The sequence below is a fragment of the Platichthys flesus genome, chromosome 17 (genome assembly GCF_949316205.1).
Source record: "Platichthys flesus chromosome 17, fPlaFle2.1, whole genome shotgun sequence".
NCBI classification, from domain to species: Eukaryota; Metazoa; Chordata; class Actinopteri; order Pleuronectiformes; family Pleuronectidae; genus Platichthys; species Platichthys flesus.
Window position 1 is genome coordinate 8,447,761 of NC_084961.1, and position 15,172 is coordinate 8,462,932.

Below are 15,172 nucleotides of genomic sequence, written 5' to 3' on the forward strand. Positions count from 1 at the left end.
CATTAATGTGTCTAAGACACTACAGGAGGAAGGAAACTAGACAATGTTGACTGAAAGCCATTACTTAAAATGTCAATGTGCTGAAGACAACAAGCAAAAAAACTTACTATTGTGTGGGGGAAAATTTCATTGTGTAAGGAAACACCTCAGCTAATCATGGTTTAGCCCATACAGGAAAGCGTGTGTGTGTGTGTGTGCATGTTTGTGTGTGTGAGTTGTGTGTGTGTGTTTGTGTGTCATTCAATGTGACCTACAGCAGCAGGCATCTCTGTTATGTAATCCTTGCTGTCAAACACGTTCACACACACCTCCGCAAATGCGTATATATACACACACACACACAAATATACACACTTGGAACACAAACACACTTTGCATGAGTGCACATATATACGCGTGCACACACACACACACACACAACACACTCACACACAAACATCTGCCTGTGGTTATTCTTCAGTCATGGTGAGAAAACCCTGCGAGCTATCTCTGCAGAATCAAGACGTGTGTTCCTCCCTCATACAGCAGGCGCTCTAAATAGCTAAATAGTGAAATTAATGGTTCTGATGTCTGCAAGACTGCTGCTCTCTAGTCATTATTTATACTGATGGTTAAAGAATTTTAAGATGACATTGAAATTGGTGGTGCAGTGATTAGCACTGCAGATTGGGGTCAGGTTATTTGGAGACTCTAAATTGTCCGTTGGTGTGAATGTGAGCATTCACTGTAGATCGGAGATACACCGGCAACTGGTCCAGCTTGTACCCTACCTCTCAACCAATGCCAGCTGATATTGGCTCCAGGTGGTCTCCTGGAACCATTTAAGGATAAGCGGTATAGAGACTGCATGGATGTGTTAAAATCTTATCAAAAGAAAACTTAAGTAAATCCCGTTTTAATTTGCACAATATTATTTTTAGTATAGTCAAAGAGCAACTATTCTTGCTTTTGATTCACTGTCCCTTTCCAGCCGTGAACTCCTGTGATCCACACATTTATGAATGTGACATTATTGCAGACCCTTTCTCCCTCGTTTTTTATGTTTATGAAACCTCCCACGCACCATTCAACACAGCCTACAGTTATGTACAGTGGCAGGCTCATGGCATTGTGCTGCTCTGTGATGTGAACAGCACGTTCCCCATCTAAGGTTATCACCATACTGTATGAAGTCCCAGTTGAGCATAGCATCACAGCACTGAATTATTACTGAGTGGGGCTGGGTTGTACAAATGCATTCATTAAAAGGTCTGGGGATTTCAGTCCAAAGATATTTTATTTAACAGAGAACTAATACAAATATGTAAAGGACTGAGAAGATTTGTTTTCTTGGGTGTAATTCTTTCTTCAGAGGCCAAATCAATTTATTCTGGCAAGAAACCAGTGTGGACTCATTATTACAGATGAAAACCCAGGTAGTTGCTGCATGACTCACTTTTCAAGCACAAATCTCAAATATTCCCTTGTTTCAGTTTATTTTCTTTGCCTTATGGCATACGTTATAGATTCTGTACTGTTTGTGAGTCAAAGGGGAACGGAAGCAGATCCCATGCTGAAATTGGGCGAGAGTTGGGATATACACTGGAAGGCTTACCAGCATATCACAGGGCCAACATATGGCGACAACAATTGACGCTCACATTCACATCAACAGGCAATTTGGAGTCCCCATTGGGTCTGCATGTTTCTGGACTGTGGGAGGAAGAGGGAGTACTAGTCCATACACAGGGAATAAATGCAAATCCCTCACAGAAAGATCCAAACCCAAGACCTTCTTGCTGTGAAGCAGCACCGTGCCCTCTATCAATCAATCAACTAATTGATAATGAAGAATCAGTATTCTGCTCAGACTGACCGAGAAATAGCTTTAAAGACACATAGATACCTTGAGGGAATGTAAAACATTCACTAAACGTCAAATAGTGGTCTAATGATGTTGAGGTGTGAACCAACACATACCGTGGGCTTTAAAAACCTCTAAAGTAGCAGCATGTCATAATAACTCTGCTTTTTTCCATTAAAATCGCTCAACTGAGGCCCGTCTGTCATTGTTATACCATTGAGGGAACCACAGGGCCCTACATTAGCCCCAAGTTCTCTCTGTTCCCCCCCAAGTGAAGGGAAACTAGTTTAGCTCAATGGGCTATTAGCTCTCACCTCTCCACACATAAAAGGATAGTGGAGCGTAAGTGGAGAGTATATGGGGAAACTGGTAAGTGGCCATCCATCACCACTGCTGTACTGACAGCCCCAACAATTACGTGATGGCAGGAGGGCCTGGTATACAGTACTATAAGGTACTAGACGGCCGCCCTCTTTTTTGACAAACAAAAGATCCCACTGCAGAACTTGTAAAAGCTCTTGTGACAAGAACTAAAGTGATCCTGCTGCTTCTGTAGAAATGAAAATTCTCAGCAACAAAGACACAATTAAATGTTTCTAAAGAAGTATGGATGATATGCCTGCTGGTGAAGTGGTGTATCTACATGATTACTGATGGAATTAAGTGTATTTGTCTCCTAGGTCATTCTTAAGATGATCAAGACTTCAGAAACTACAAACTCGCACTTGTAGTTTGGCATTTTTGAAGCTAATTGCACCCTCGTAGCTGAATGCACTTATTGTGAGTCACTTTGAAAGACTCCTCTGAGTCTGCCCAGCAATGCCGACCACTACGGACACTAACATACATACGACTAAAAAGCAGTGGCCGGTAATGTCAAGGTACTGTTACCTAGGGAGAATGGAGACAAGGGAGGCAGAGGATATGGAAGGGAGACAATGGGAGGGATTGGCAAAGTCAACGACGGTGTGCCATGCTGCGAAGAGCAAAGGGACAGAGATATAAGAGCACAGGAAGATGACAACGAGAAAAATGAAGGGAACATTGACAAAGAGGTGAAAAAAAATAACAAGATAAAAGAGGCACAAAGGGCACAGAGTTGGAGTAACACAGAAGACAGTGAGATATAAAGAGAAAAAGTATGTGGGTTGTGGTGAGAGAGACGACAGTTTATCATACAGCCTTGTTGTTAAAGCAATAAAGTCTCTATAGGTCTCAACATAAGGACTTTCCAGGTGCCACAAAGGCCATCCCCATTCATCTCACTAAAAGCTGATGTTGCTGAACTGAGCTCAACTCCTCTTGGAGAAAGTTGTTTATCATCATGAACTCTTAACTCTTTAAGAACATCCAGGCACATAATCCATTAAAATATCTGAGAATAGGAAATAATTTCTGAGGCAAGGTCCATTTAGGCAACAGAGTCACGACAGGCCCGTTAAAACATCACTGATTTGTTTACGATCATCAGCAGGTAGGAAGTATTTAGTAACAACTTAAAAGATATCGCTTTAGTTGTGCGTGTTTTCACACCATGAAGCATACGGTTATCAGGCGTTAGGGCAGAACTCAGTTTGATACCGGCCCTGCTCATCGTCATCTCCCTGGCCTCCCATGACCGATCGTCTCCAAAGTTAATCATCTGGAGATGCCCCCCTAAGTAATTCCTACCATGCTTTATGAAATCTGCCAATGCTTTGCCGGCATGCAGGGTAATTAATGAAAGAATGATTTAAAGCTGGTCTGAAGTTGTTCCCTATTTCTTATGCTGAGATATTTTGTATTGTTTAGTGTTAAAGATGCTTTAATCTGATACCCTGTGTCGTTTTCACAGATGCTCCACATATATCAGCCTTGAAAACTAAAATATATAAAGGCAACAAGTAGTTTCATGATTGTACCGATGACATTTGTTCAAATAAACTATATTGTTACTTTGGCTGACAGGAAAACCTGTAAATTATCTTATTTGCATGACGTCTGGATCCCATTTAAAAAGGTAATTATCATCCTCTGATGTGATCACTCCTGCCTGTTGCCACCCACGAGTCCCCTTCTGGATCTCCCCTACTTTTCCATCTCTCTTCTCAATGTCTTTCTCTTTCTCAAAGTACACTTGTACTGGAGGTGTGATTGCATTAAGCCACAGCGAGCAAGGGCATCCCAGGGGCCACACTAATGTACAGAACAGAATGTATAAGTGAGTGGTTACTTTGAAGGAGAGCAAGAGAGAGGTTGGTGTTGGGCATCCATTACTATAATCATTTTAGCTAACTTGAAATGGTGACTCTTATAGGGGCTTCTGTGCAAAAGAGAAGGCAGGCGAGGAGATGCGGGAGGAGGGAAAAGGCTTTTGTGAGTTTGAGTAAATCTTAGGCCCAACTTAATTTTTGGGGCTTTTATTGCTTTCTCTCAGGATCACACACAGCATCCACACAACAAAATACTTTTCCGTCCCTGAAGAATGTTTGTAATTTCCTTGAGATATCTTGCATTTTATATTATAAACCATTAACAAGATCAGAAGAGGCTCAACAGCAACGATAGCTTTCAGCATTATTCACTTTTCAGGATAAAACACACATACCATAAATCATACGTGCTAATTTCCAGACCTGCTTACAACCAATTGTTGATTGGGTGTCTTCCTCTTATGAATACAATAAAATAAAAACAAATGTTTCACAAAAGCAATATGTTGCACAAGCTGCAAACAGCGTGGGATATCTTTTCAAAGCGGGGGGCGAGAGGACAGGGAATACCCTGAAGGAATAACATCTAATGCAATCAGATCGCTCTGGCCAATTAGTCAGTGTAGCCCAGCCAGAGATGATTCCAGTCATCATTTCTCATTGCTTAATGCTATAAAGCAGGAGGTAATCAAGAGCAAACAAAGAAAAGAGCAGCAAAAGTGGGTCGGAGTTAGGAGGGACAGTGGATTAATCATGCAGACAGTAGACAAGCCCGTCTGTGTAAATAATGGAGCCCACACAGAGAGTCTTAAGTTCCTAAAGTACATATTAAGGAGTGCATGAACACAAAGATACAGAACACAGACATAGGGCATTGAGCCCCCATCCCGCTGCATACAGTCACGCTGACAGACACACATGTATGGCTCATTAGTAATGGCCCCACATCATCATGTTTTTTTTCCATGCTGATGGCTGAATTCCATTCAATACCCCTAAGCTCCATATGACATTTCACATTTCACATATGCATTCAGTATGTTATGGAGCACAAAGACAAACTGTCTCTCCGTCGTATGGTCACCCATGTACTATACTGAAAACACGCACAAACAGGTATAGATGAAGGTATATGCTGTATTAACACAACCAACATGCCGGCAGCCAGACACTGACTCACACACTTAAAGAGAGTACAAGAGTACACCCAGTGATGTTTATCGGGACGGAGTAATGGAACACACTGGCGAAGCTGAGCAGAGATATACACGCTGATTAGCTCCTATGGGAGAAGCCATTGGACCTTCCGCAAGATTATTGAGCTCGACTTCAACATCTCTCCTTTGTAAACAGACGGCAGCTGTATGGAAGATAAGGCACTGCTGCTGGAGTTTGCTGCAAAAGAGTTATTCCTCTTATGTGGGGGAAAATTCCTTTTTTACGATTGTGTCAACTGTGCTGAAAAGATTTCTGTCTTTATCAGTGCTACGACAAAACTGCTTTGTCGAATGGCGTTTGGCAGGAGAAACAGAGGATTTATCGTACTGCTCTGCTACGGAATTTAAAACATATGAGCTCAGTTAATATGGACACTAGATCGTGAGAGATTGCAAAGGTTAACAAGTCTGTTTGTTGGACTAGTGCAGCGCCCGTCAAGCTGGAGCGTGACCTTTGATGATGCAATTAGTGATGTCATCAAGTGGTGTCTCAATTCACTTATTGCTATTGCCATGGCAACAGCAAGCGTGGTCTGTAGTTTATGATGGATGAAGGAACCCCCGTCATGTGCCTTTTATTTTCTATTATGCTTTTTAGCTACATGCTTCTATGTATAGTTTTAAATCTGTCTGCTGTGTTTTACCATGTTTGTGTGAACACTGTACCTTCCTCGTTTACTTAAGGATAAATAAAGAAAAGAAAACTTCTGAGCTCAAATATAATCTCTACTTTAATGATCCTCCACCTGTGTTAAAACAATATTTCAACTTTCTGACATTCATACAATTTTTGTGTCCTGACAAATATCTTTACACAGGAGACATGATTATAGATTTTTCAAAACTTGGTGAAAAAACATTCAATTTTTTTTTTTACTTCAATGTGTTATATTCTCTCTCTTTTTTTAAGATAATTCTGCATATACAAAACCTCGAAAAACATCTCTCTTTTCATTCATCGCTCTGTCTCCTCCACCTCTCTCTCTCTCTCAGTGATTCAGAAACAACCAGTAGACCGGGTGAACTCAGCGACACGGGGCAGGGTAATTATGTAATTGTTTGGTGTTTGTGCGTGTGTGCGTGTGTGTCTCTGCGAGACAAAAGCAGGGCTGAGTGAGACTAGAGAGGGGCCATGGATAGAGAACCGAAGAGAAAACAGCAGAAACAAGAGAACAGAGGAGAGAAAAAGAGAAATGGAATTCATGTATTAATGTAGTTTCTTCTGCTTGTCTGTGGTCAGCACAAAACCTTTTCCTCTCATCTTTATTCTCTCAACACCTCCTCAAACTCCTCATATATCTCACTTTCCAGCTTTACTCTCCCCTCTCTCCGTGTTCTGGGACAGCTACTGTTGCCATTGGCAGTCTCAGGTGTGTGTATACGTGCGAGTGTGCATTTCCCTTGCTCCTCAAAACCAATTCAATCCGAGCCCAGATCAAATAAAGCGGAGCACAGCTTTCACAAGGGGGCAGAATAGGGGGGGGGGGGGGACCATGCTAACATACTGAGAGGGAGGAAAGTAAAGGGACGACCCTTTCATTTCAAGTTTCTTTCTAAAGATAACCCAAGTAAAGATTAAAGTATCTTTTTGTTTACTGACATTCAACTGATAGTTCATCATTATATAACCTTTGATAAACCAAAAAACTTTACAAAGTTTTTACTTTACATTTATATACACACATTTATCCGACACTCAAAAGCTGATATCGCAACCTCTTGAATTATTGTATTTTTTTAATCTAACATTCGTATATTTGAGCAGCCTATAAGAAATAAATAATTTTGTAATAAAATATTATTTCCTTTAAAGAAAACCTCCAATTAAACCCAAGTAAATACATATTTCATATTTAAAAACATTAAGTGCCATGAATATTGAAGTTAAGTGTAAAATGTGTCCAATGTGTCAAATGTTTGCATGTTTACCAGACCTACATACAAACAATGCATTACAACTAAACAATGGGAACTGCAACAACAGTCATGTGTTGTTTACTACACCTGTCAAAACAGCTACAGTGGATTCAACATGGACTCGTATAAAAGTAATAACTTTTTAACACAGTAAAAAAAAACAGAAACCACATAATCATCATTCTATAAACTAAAATTCAAAAGACTGTTTTCTACCACTTGCAAAGATGAGTAAATAAAATGCTCTAAGGCAAACATCTTAACACAAACCCTCATTTCTGAATATACCTCGCTAACAGGCAGCGTTACTAAAATGGATCCAGCCCACGTATAGCTGATGACTGACAGTCTCTATATAGTGCTCCCATTAACAGCCATTTTCTGACATGTGTTGATCACCACAAAGTGCCGCCCGGCGTCATTGTTGGAGCCTCGAGACTGTCAGCCCTCCATCTGCTCATTTCTGAGGCTTTCTGCTCAGAGAAAGCCGACTGTCAACGGCGGATTTACAAAAGAGAGGTAGAGAGGACACAGATTGACGGCGAAAGAGTGAAATGTTTAACTTCTCTCCAGCCCAAGTCTGATATATGAAGGAAGGAGGAGACTAGGGAGGCAAAATAGATCCAAGACATGGAATTAAATGTATCAAATGAGGCTCTTTTGTAGCAGCATTTTGATGTAATTACATACTTGTCTTGCATTTGTTTAATCTACATGTATCTTACCTTTGCTTCATACTTTCTCTTGGATGCTCGCCTTCTTTTATCCCCCTCCTTGAATTAGTTAATTTGATAAACTAATTAGGCTGTACTTCAAAACATATTTGTATAGTTATGAGGCAAGTCCCAGAGCACACTGAAGTACACACAGAAAAAATCTAATGATACTGCTGGTGGGTCAATTGCAACTGTATAATAATGCTGAAGGGTAATATACAAAAAACTGTTAAGCAAAAAGTAGGTAAGCAGGGATGAGACTCTGAAGATACTTTGGGATTTGTAACTTTTTAAAAACAGATTAGACTGTTAACAGAGGAGGAGAGGAGAGGAAGACTGGTTTCCTCACTGTCCTCAGTAAGTCACTCTATTCACCCTCCTCTCCCTCGTAGGACAGAGTGAAGCCTCAACACACAGCTGTTGAGACGGAGATAAAGGCCTGACAGAGGGGCTTCAATAGATACAGTGAAAAGAGGAGAGGGGGGGGATCCAGCTCAGTTAGAGAATGGGGTCGAGACATTGAGAGAGGAGAAGGGCGAAAGACCGACGGGAGGGAGGTTGGCAAAAGATAAATCGGCAAAAACTGAGTTGAGAGACATCACAGTCGGAGGGTCAAATCGAAGAATGAGACACTAAAGAATGCAATGAAACGTCAAATCACATGAGGGGAGAAGAAAGAAGGACGAAGAAAGATTCGAGCAGAAAGGGGCCGGACAAGAATATCCTCTGGGCCACATACACATAAACCCCCCCAAAAAACACTCAGTATGCTTTTTGGACTATTCCACATTACAACTGTGTTAAATGCTCAATGACTCAAGGGTTCCTGGCTGGGGACTTAGACCCCCAAGGGTTCCAACAATAAGTGTGACCTGACACAGGACAGAATCAAACAGTAGAGTGTTAACTCACATTGCTGCCAATGAGTTGTGGAAGGTAAGAAATATAAGATGCCAGTTGTCATCACTAATCCCTCAGCATCCATTTGACCTCTTGGTTGATGAGTTTTACTTTCACGCTACAAACAGAAGTTCCATCCTACCTGAGCAGAGGAGGCAGAGCCACTTGGGCGGAGTAGGTGGAGCCTGACGCTCAGTTGAGAGCTGTCACCCGACTGGAGCCGCAATTCCTGGTGTTAAGTCTGGATCTCTCCACCAGTGGGAGGGAAGCGTCCCAGATGCCTGCGCCGTCTGTCCACGTCTGTCTGTCTGCAGGTGCTGTCACCATTCCCTACAGGAACAACAGAGAGAGGGAGGAAACATTAACCCACATTTCAAATACATGTATTCGTCTGTATTCTGAAAAACTTTGTAGAATTTATTGAGGTCACAGCTATTGCTTGTTGTACCTCAATTATCACTGCATAATAACCAGAAGCCACACTTTGCAATCACAATCTTCAGCTTAACCTTCAGTGAAGTGTTGTTTTCACAAAAGGGTTTGCTTTCAGCTTTAATGGCAGTTGTGCAGAATACTTTTATTAAAACCTTAGTTAAAATGAGACATATGATGCTTTTTCAGTTCAGTATTCCTTTTGTGTGTTATATGGGTGTTTTGTGTATCTTTACAATATAAGGAAATTTATGCGATTCAGAACATTGGAGCATGTAACCCTATTCAAGTTATAACCCAAATTTAAATGATGTCTCCTTAAATCTCTTCTATTCAGATCATCTACTGTCTTCTTTAAAACTAAAAATGCTATTGAGACTTAAAATAAAATAACTATAAAACCAATTGGGACAATGCTCTCATGACACATGGGTGTGTAAATTCAAAGAGGCAACCTGTTAACTTTGAATCCATTGTATTTGCTTTGTATCTATAATGTGAGCATAGTTCAGTTTTCCAAACACACATACACACACACAATCTATGTCTGCATGGGTTGTTCCTCCATAAGATTCTCATTTCAGACTGTGCTTGTGACTTAGTGCAGTGACTATCACTGTCCCCCTGCGATTCCCTCTTCTTGCCGCTCTCTCTTAGGAGTATCAGAACAAACACCCATGCTATTTATAATCTGACGCCCTATCAGCATGGCAACCACACTTTGTTTACCCGCAAGAGACACTGGTTTGAGGCGTTTGTCCTTCTTTTTTTCCTCCAAACAAAAACAGTTATTTGGAGGCATTTAGGTCTCTCTGATGAGGCTGGCTCGCTTTCTGGCGAGGACACCGTCTCACTTGAACCAAATGCCTCCGGTAAGCTGAGGGCTGTTGTGATGAGATGAAGAGCTGGTGACAAAACGAACATTTCAGAGGAAAGAAAATGTGTTGATTTTGTTGTTGTTTGGTTATTAGCCTGACGGAGTAGTTACAACAAATAGTAAGTGTTTTTTCTTCTATAGCAATGATTAACACTCACAAATATGTTTGGTTGGGTCGAGGGGAACAGTGGGTGAGGGCTGTTTTTGACCGGGGTATTTGTGCAATGGGAAATATGCATTTTCATCTCATGTTGGATCATTATCATAACAGTATTTAAAAAAACAGTGTTGTTGTAAGACATAAGCAAGAAGAAAGGGGAAAATACTCGCTGATGAAGTGATCTTTATATTCTGAAGTAATTCTCCACATTGCTGTGACTGATTGCGATGCGCACCAAACAAATTACCACCAGTATTAAAATAATTAAACTGTTGATTTGATCTGCAATTTCTTCTCCTCTTAAAGTCATCATATCAGCGTTTGGCTGCTTACCAAACTTTGTCTTAGTTTGCAAGTCTGCAGACGGCCCACTTTCCAAAAGTCAGTTGACTAAATATGTTCTCTGACAGTTGACATATTAAAAAGTCTCTCTATGTTTCATATGTAATTATTTCCTGTTTGACAGATTTTCACCCTGTTTTAATTTTTTGCAAAGTAAAAGACGTCGGGGGTGAAGCCAAAGAGTGGTGTTCACTCAGAGTGAAATAATTTCCCTGTCGCAGCAGAACATGTTACACCAGTGTTCAGAAAGTCCTGTGAGTTAAACTGGACAAAGGAAACACGGGCAGGTCACCTCTTTAAGACTCACTATACAACACACACTACTCTTAGTAACACAATAAGGCTTCAATGATACGAATGCAAGCCTCTGTCGTGTAATCCATCTTTATATAAGGTCTATAGTTGGAATCGATGAACACTGTCTAGTCCTGAAACATAAGACATTGTCTTGTATTAAAGCTATTACTTTCTCTCTAGACTCTAGACCATTTGTCTTACTTGGTTTAGGTTTTGCATTAAAATGGGGAATAGTGAAAACCCCAGAAGACTTTTGTATCATGTCATCCAGGCGTATCCCTGAAAATCTGAAAGTACACATTTTCCCTGGTAAATAAATGTATCTATGCCTAAACTGAGGAGGAGGGGGTCATACTAAGTGCACCAACCCACTGCAATCGTGTCGTTTACAGTAACCCTGGAGGCTTTTACTACAGCGACAAAGACATGTCCCAAGGTCACGGGGCAGAGCTGAGCATTAAGTTGAACCCTGAAACAAGGCATCTCCTTGGAAACTCAAAATCAGGTCAGTTGATCATGTGACAAACAGGCCCTGGGGACAGAAACTGCCACAAAAGCACACTGCATGTTCTTGTTTTTACTAAGTTGACACAAACGCACCAAGTGTACAAACACACACACACACACACACACACATACTGAGGGACTGACGGGCATGCAGGCATGTGAAACCTGCAGAACACCACACATACACACTGTATTTACAGTCACGTACAGACTCACAAACCCAAAACAGAGACACAACACACATACAAGATGAATACACTGATAAAAAAAAAAATTTAAGCAAGGATGGCAAACTACTTATCATAGTCTTTAGAGAATGTGATGCTGTCTGTTTGTCATAGGCTGGTTGATGGACACCAGATCGACTTAGCATCTGCTTCAGACCTGCTGACTTGTGACAGTCATGTGTTTTGTTTCTTTGAGTATTTCAAAAATATTTAAGTTAATTACAAATTGGACCAGATATTCAATACCACCTTTCCAAACTTAACATTTATTGATTCTCTGTGCTTCGCAGGTACCAAGAATTATTATTCTATTTACACTACAGCTTAGAAACCATTTACTGTAGTGGCATCCTGTGCTAAAAGCCGAGATTAACAGCTTAATCATCATAGTAAACCTGAACCTGAACAACCTGCAGGAAATGAAACATTTTTACTACACTGAAACTGCAACAGGGATTATGAAAATAAAGATCTTCAAGATGCAACCTGTGTGCCAAAAATCTAATGAGGAAATTATGCAAGGTAGACAAGATATTAATTATGATAATGCAAGATTAATCAGCATGGCAATACAAGCAGGACATAAAGTATAAAAAACACTTTGAGCTGTTCACCTGTCTTAAATTCAATTCTATTCAATTCAATATCTACCTCTGGTCGATTTCATGCTGGAAATCAATATGGGGACAAAGCTTTCACCTGGATTCACCTTGTTTGTGAAAGTTGTACACATACACACACTTTCTTTTGTGTGTATGTGTGTGTGTCCATATCCACCTATCGGACGGTTCCCTACCCCTTTCACTCTGCTTTTCTATTGGTCCCCTGCCTGCTGTCCCTCAGTCACACACCGGGTTGGATAGTCGTGTCCCCACCCACATGCCCAGCACACTCAAGAGACTCAGCAGGCACAGCTGTCAACAGAGAACACAGAGCCATAGGTGGGGCGTGCACATGTGAGTGTGCATGTGAGTGTGTGTAATGAGGAACAGAGCAGTATCGGTTGTACGATAACATGCTGACCTAGCTTGTTTTGCTAATGTTTCTGTTACCACCGACATCCACACTGTTACTACACAGACAGACACCAGAGACTCAACTCTCTTGGTATTTACAGCACGCTACAGTATTTTTTTCATCCCTCTCTTTTATGTGAAAGTTGTACCTCTCGATCAATGTCACATTTCAAGTCACATTAGCTTCTTCTGTGTGCATAATTAAAGTGATTAAAGTCTTGCTCAGGAGGTTATAGAAGGGCACTCCATGCTCCCTTGAGAGCTTGTTTGGCTCAGTAAGCATGTCCTTCCTTATGCTGCCTTTGTTCTCTATTTGTATCTTTGCATGTGGATGAAAACAAAAAATTAATGAAGCATATAATAAAAGGATTGGACCAAATGCACCAAGGCAATTGGCCTCAGGAGGGAATTCCACTGAATCTGACTTTTACTTGGCCATTCTGCAAAAGATGCAGAGCTATCCAAACAAATATGTTTAAAATAAATGTTCCTTATCAAATGTGAAGGAAAATACATGAAAAAGGTTTGTGGGATTGCATTGAGGGCTCTGGATTCACTGGCTGTATCACTGCAGCAGAACTTTAAGGCTCATTTAAAATCAACGCTAGATAAGTGTACGAAAAATGAACAAAGCCGTCAGCCTGTACTCTGAGTTAATTTGTCTGTAATTGTGCACAGCTTCTAAAAGCTTCCAGACGAAACTGATTAAACAGAGCAGTACCATTGAAAATACTGTGGGGGGCAGTGTAGCCAAAAGGTCAAGCAAGACAATCACAGGACACAAGGAAGAACTTTGAACGAACTATTTGAGGACAGATAGGTAAGAGTCGGTAAGAAACTACAGGCATCTATATGATTTGACCTTAACCACAACCTCCTCCACCATAGCCATGTTTTTGTTGTTTGCGCTGCCCTCTAGTTGATGTCTGGCACATGGGCGTATAGTGATGGTCACATCGTATTTAAAACAGCATGAACCTTAAGAGACCAATAAGGAAAGTTGAGCCGGACAACCTGTCTACAACATATGCAAGAGGTATAACTATGACCCTACTGATCGGGGACCTACAACATTAAGGTTTCAACTTGTAAAGCACCAAGTGAACAAACCACTACATCAATATTATACAATTTTATCATAGTAATCACCGATTTATGACTGTAAAGTCAGGATTAATAAATTAATGCTGTCTGTAAATACTACATTAAGCTTAAGGGTTTGGAATAAAAGGGCCAACGATATATCAATAGGCAAACACCTACTCCTGCTACTTACCTTAACATTATATATTAAAAACGAAATTCTCAAAACAACTGAACCCGTATGAAATATTTCGAAATATTTTTTTACTGTTTTAAATATTTTATGTTTCATAGTTATCAGTTGCAGACACAAGTTCAAACAACAAGTTAAATGATTCTTTTCTTCGGTCACATCTATTTTCTTTTGCAATACTCTTTTTGAACTATTATGCTGGTATGACTAAACTGGAAAGCATACGGGAGACAGGGGACCTGCATGTACAATGAGACTCAAAGAGAAACATGAACTGCCTCCTGGTTATGCAACTCACCCGCTAACACTCAGCACAATCAGTACAGGTCAAAGTTCAGCGCTTTTAAAAGCCGGCCAAATGTGCTTCTGTGTACCTGATGATCATGCTGTTTTTTCTCTGCTGATAAATACATGTCACGTCCCCTCTACCATTCATACAGTCTGCATGCATACACAATGCCTAGCAACCATGATAGCGTAGATAGCGTTGCAGCTAAGATAGACAACACTCTGTACACATCTTAGATAAGGTAGCCTGGTGTAGGGCGATAAATCCAGAAAAAACTCAAGATAAAATCAAGATAAATTCAAGATGATACTACATACACCAGCACATATATTGGTTAGCACGCACACCGTATTGAGACATTATCTGGAACCAGCTCTCTAGGAAAAACACTACAGACCTTTAGGTTAAAAGAAACTAATCAATCTCCAACTCCTCTGTGTCAGGTCCTCACAACGTTAATTGAGCATCTCCTAATGCAATTGTATCTTCTGTGAATTAATAATAACAGCTGGTTAATGCGATGATGAGTAGGAACTACTAGGTCAAGGTTGTGTTTGGCCTTTTTTATTACATTCAAGTATTAAAAGAAAAAGCTGTCAGTATTGAGAGAAAAGATTACTGAGGAACTGAGAAGGAAATGCCTTATACCATGTTTGCATGTGCTGGATGTACAGCATTTACCCAAAGTAGAATGTGAGACTGACAGAGTGCGCCAACGCCGAACATCAGAGCACAAGCTGCCACCTAAGGGAATTACGCAGCATTCTTCAGTTGAGCCACGTTACAGCGCAGAGGGAAGTCGCAGGGAGCCTGGCTTTGATTGGTCCACTAAAGATCCCGACACTGGGATAAGGGGAATATGCTCCGAGGGGGCCTGCAGGGAACACACAGTCACATCTTCAAAGATGTACACATGCGCACATACACCACGTTCGTCCACGTAAACGTTTCCAAACATTCGAAA

The 15,172-nt window shown here is 40.7% G+C and overlaps 1 protein-coding gene across 2 annotated transcripts in view; it reads right to left on the reverse strand.

Annotated features, from left to right (window-relative positions):
• The window catches only part of atxn1a (ataxin 1a), a 55,199-nt gene extending 45,768 nt beyond the window's left edge, over positions 1-9,431 (reverse strand). For both annotated transcript variants that reach the window (XM_062409277.1, XM_062409275.1), the window contains exon 1: positions 8,928-9,431. The gene's annotated coding sequence lies outside the window, so the exon portion shown is untranslated. The remainder of the gene's footprint in view (positions 1-8,927) is intronic.
• Positions 9,432-15,172: the final 5,741 nt, after the last annotated feature.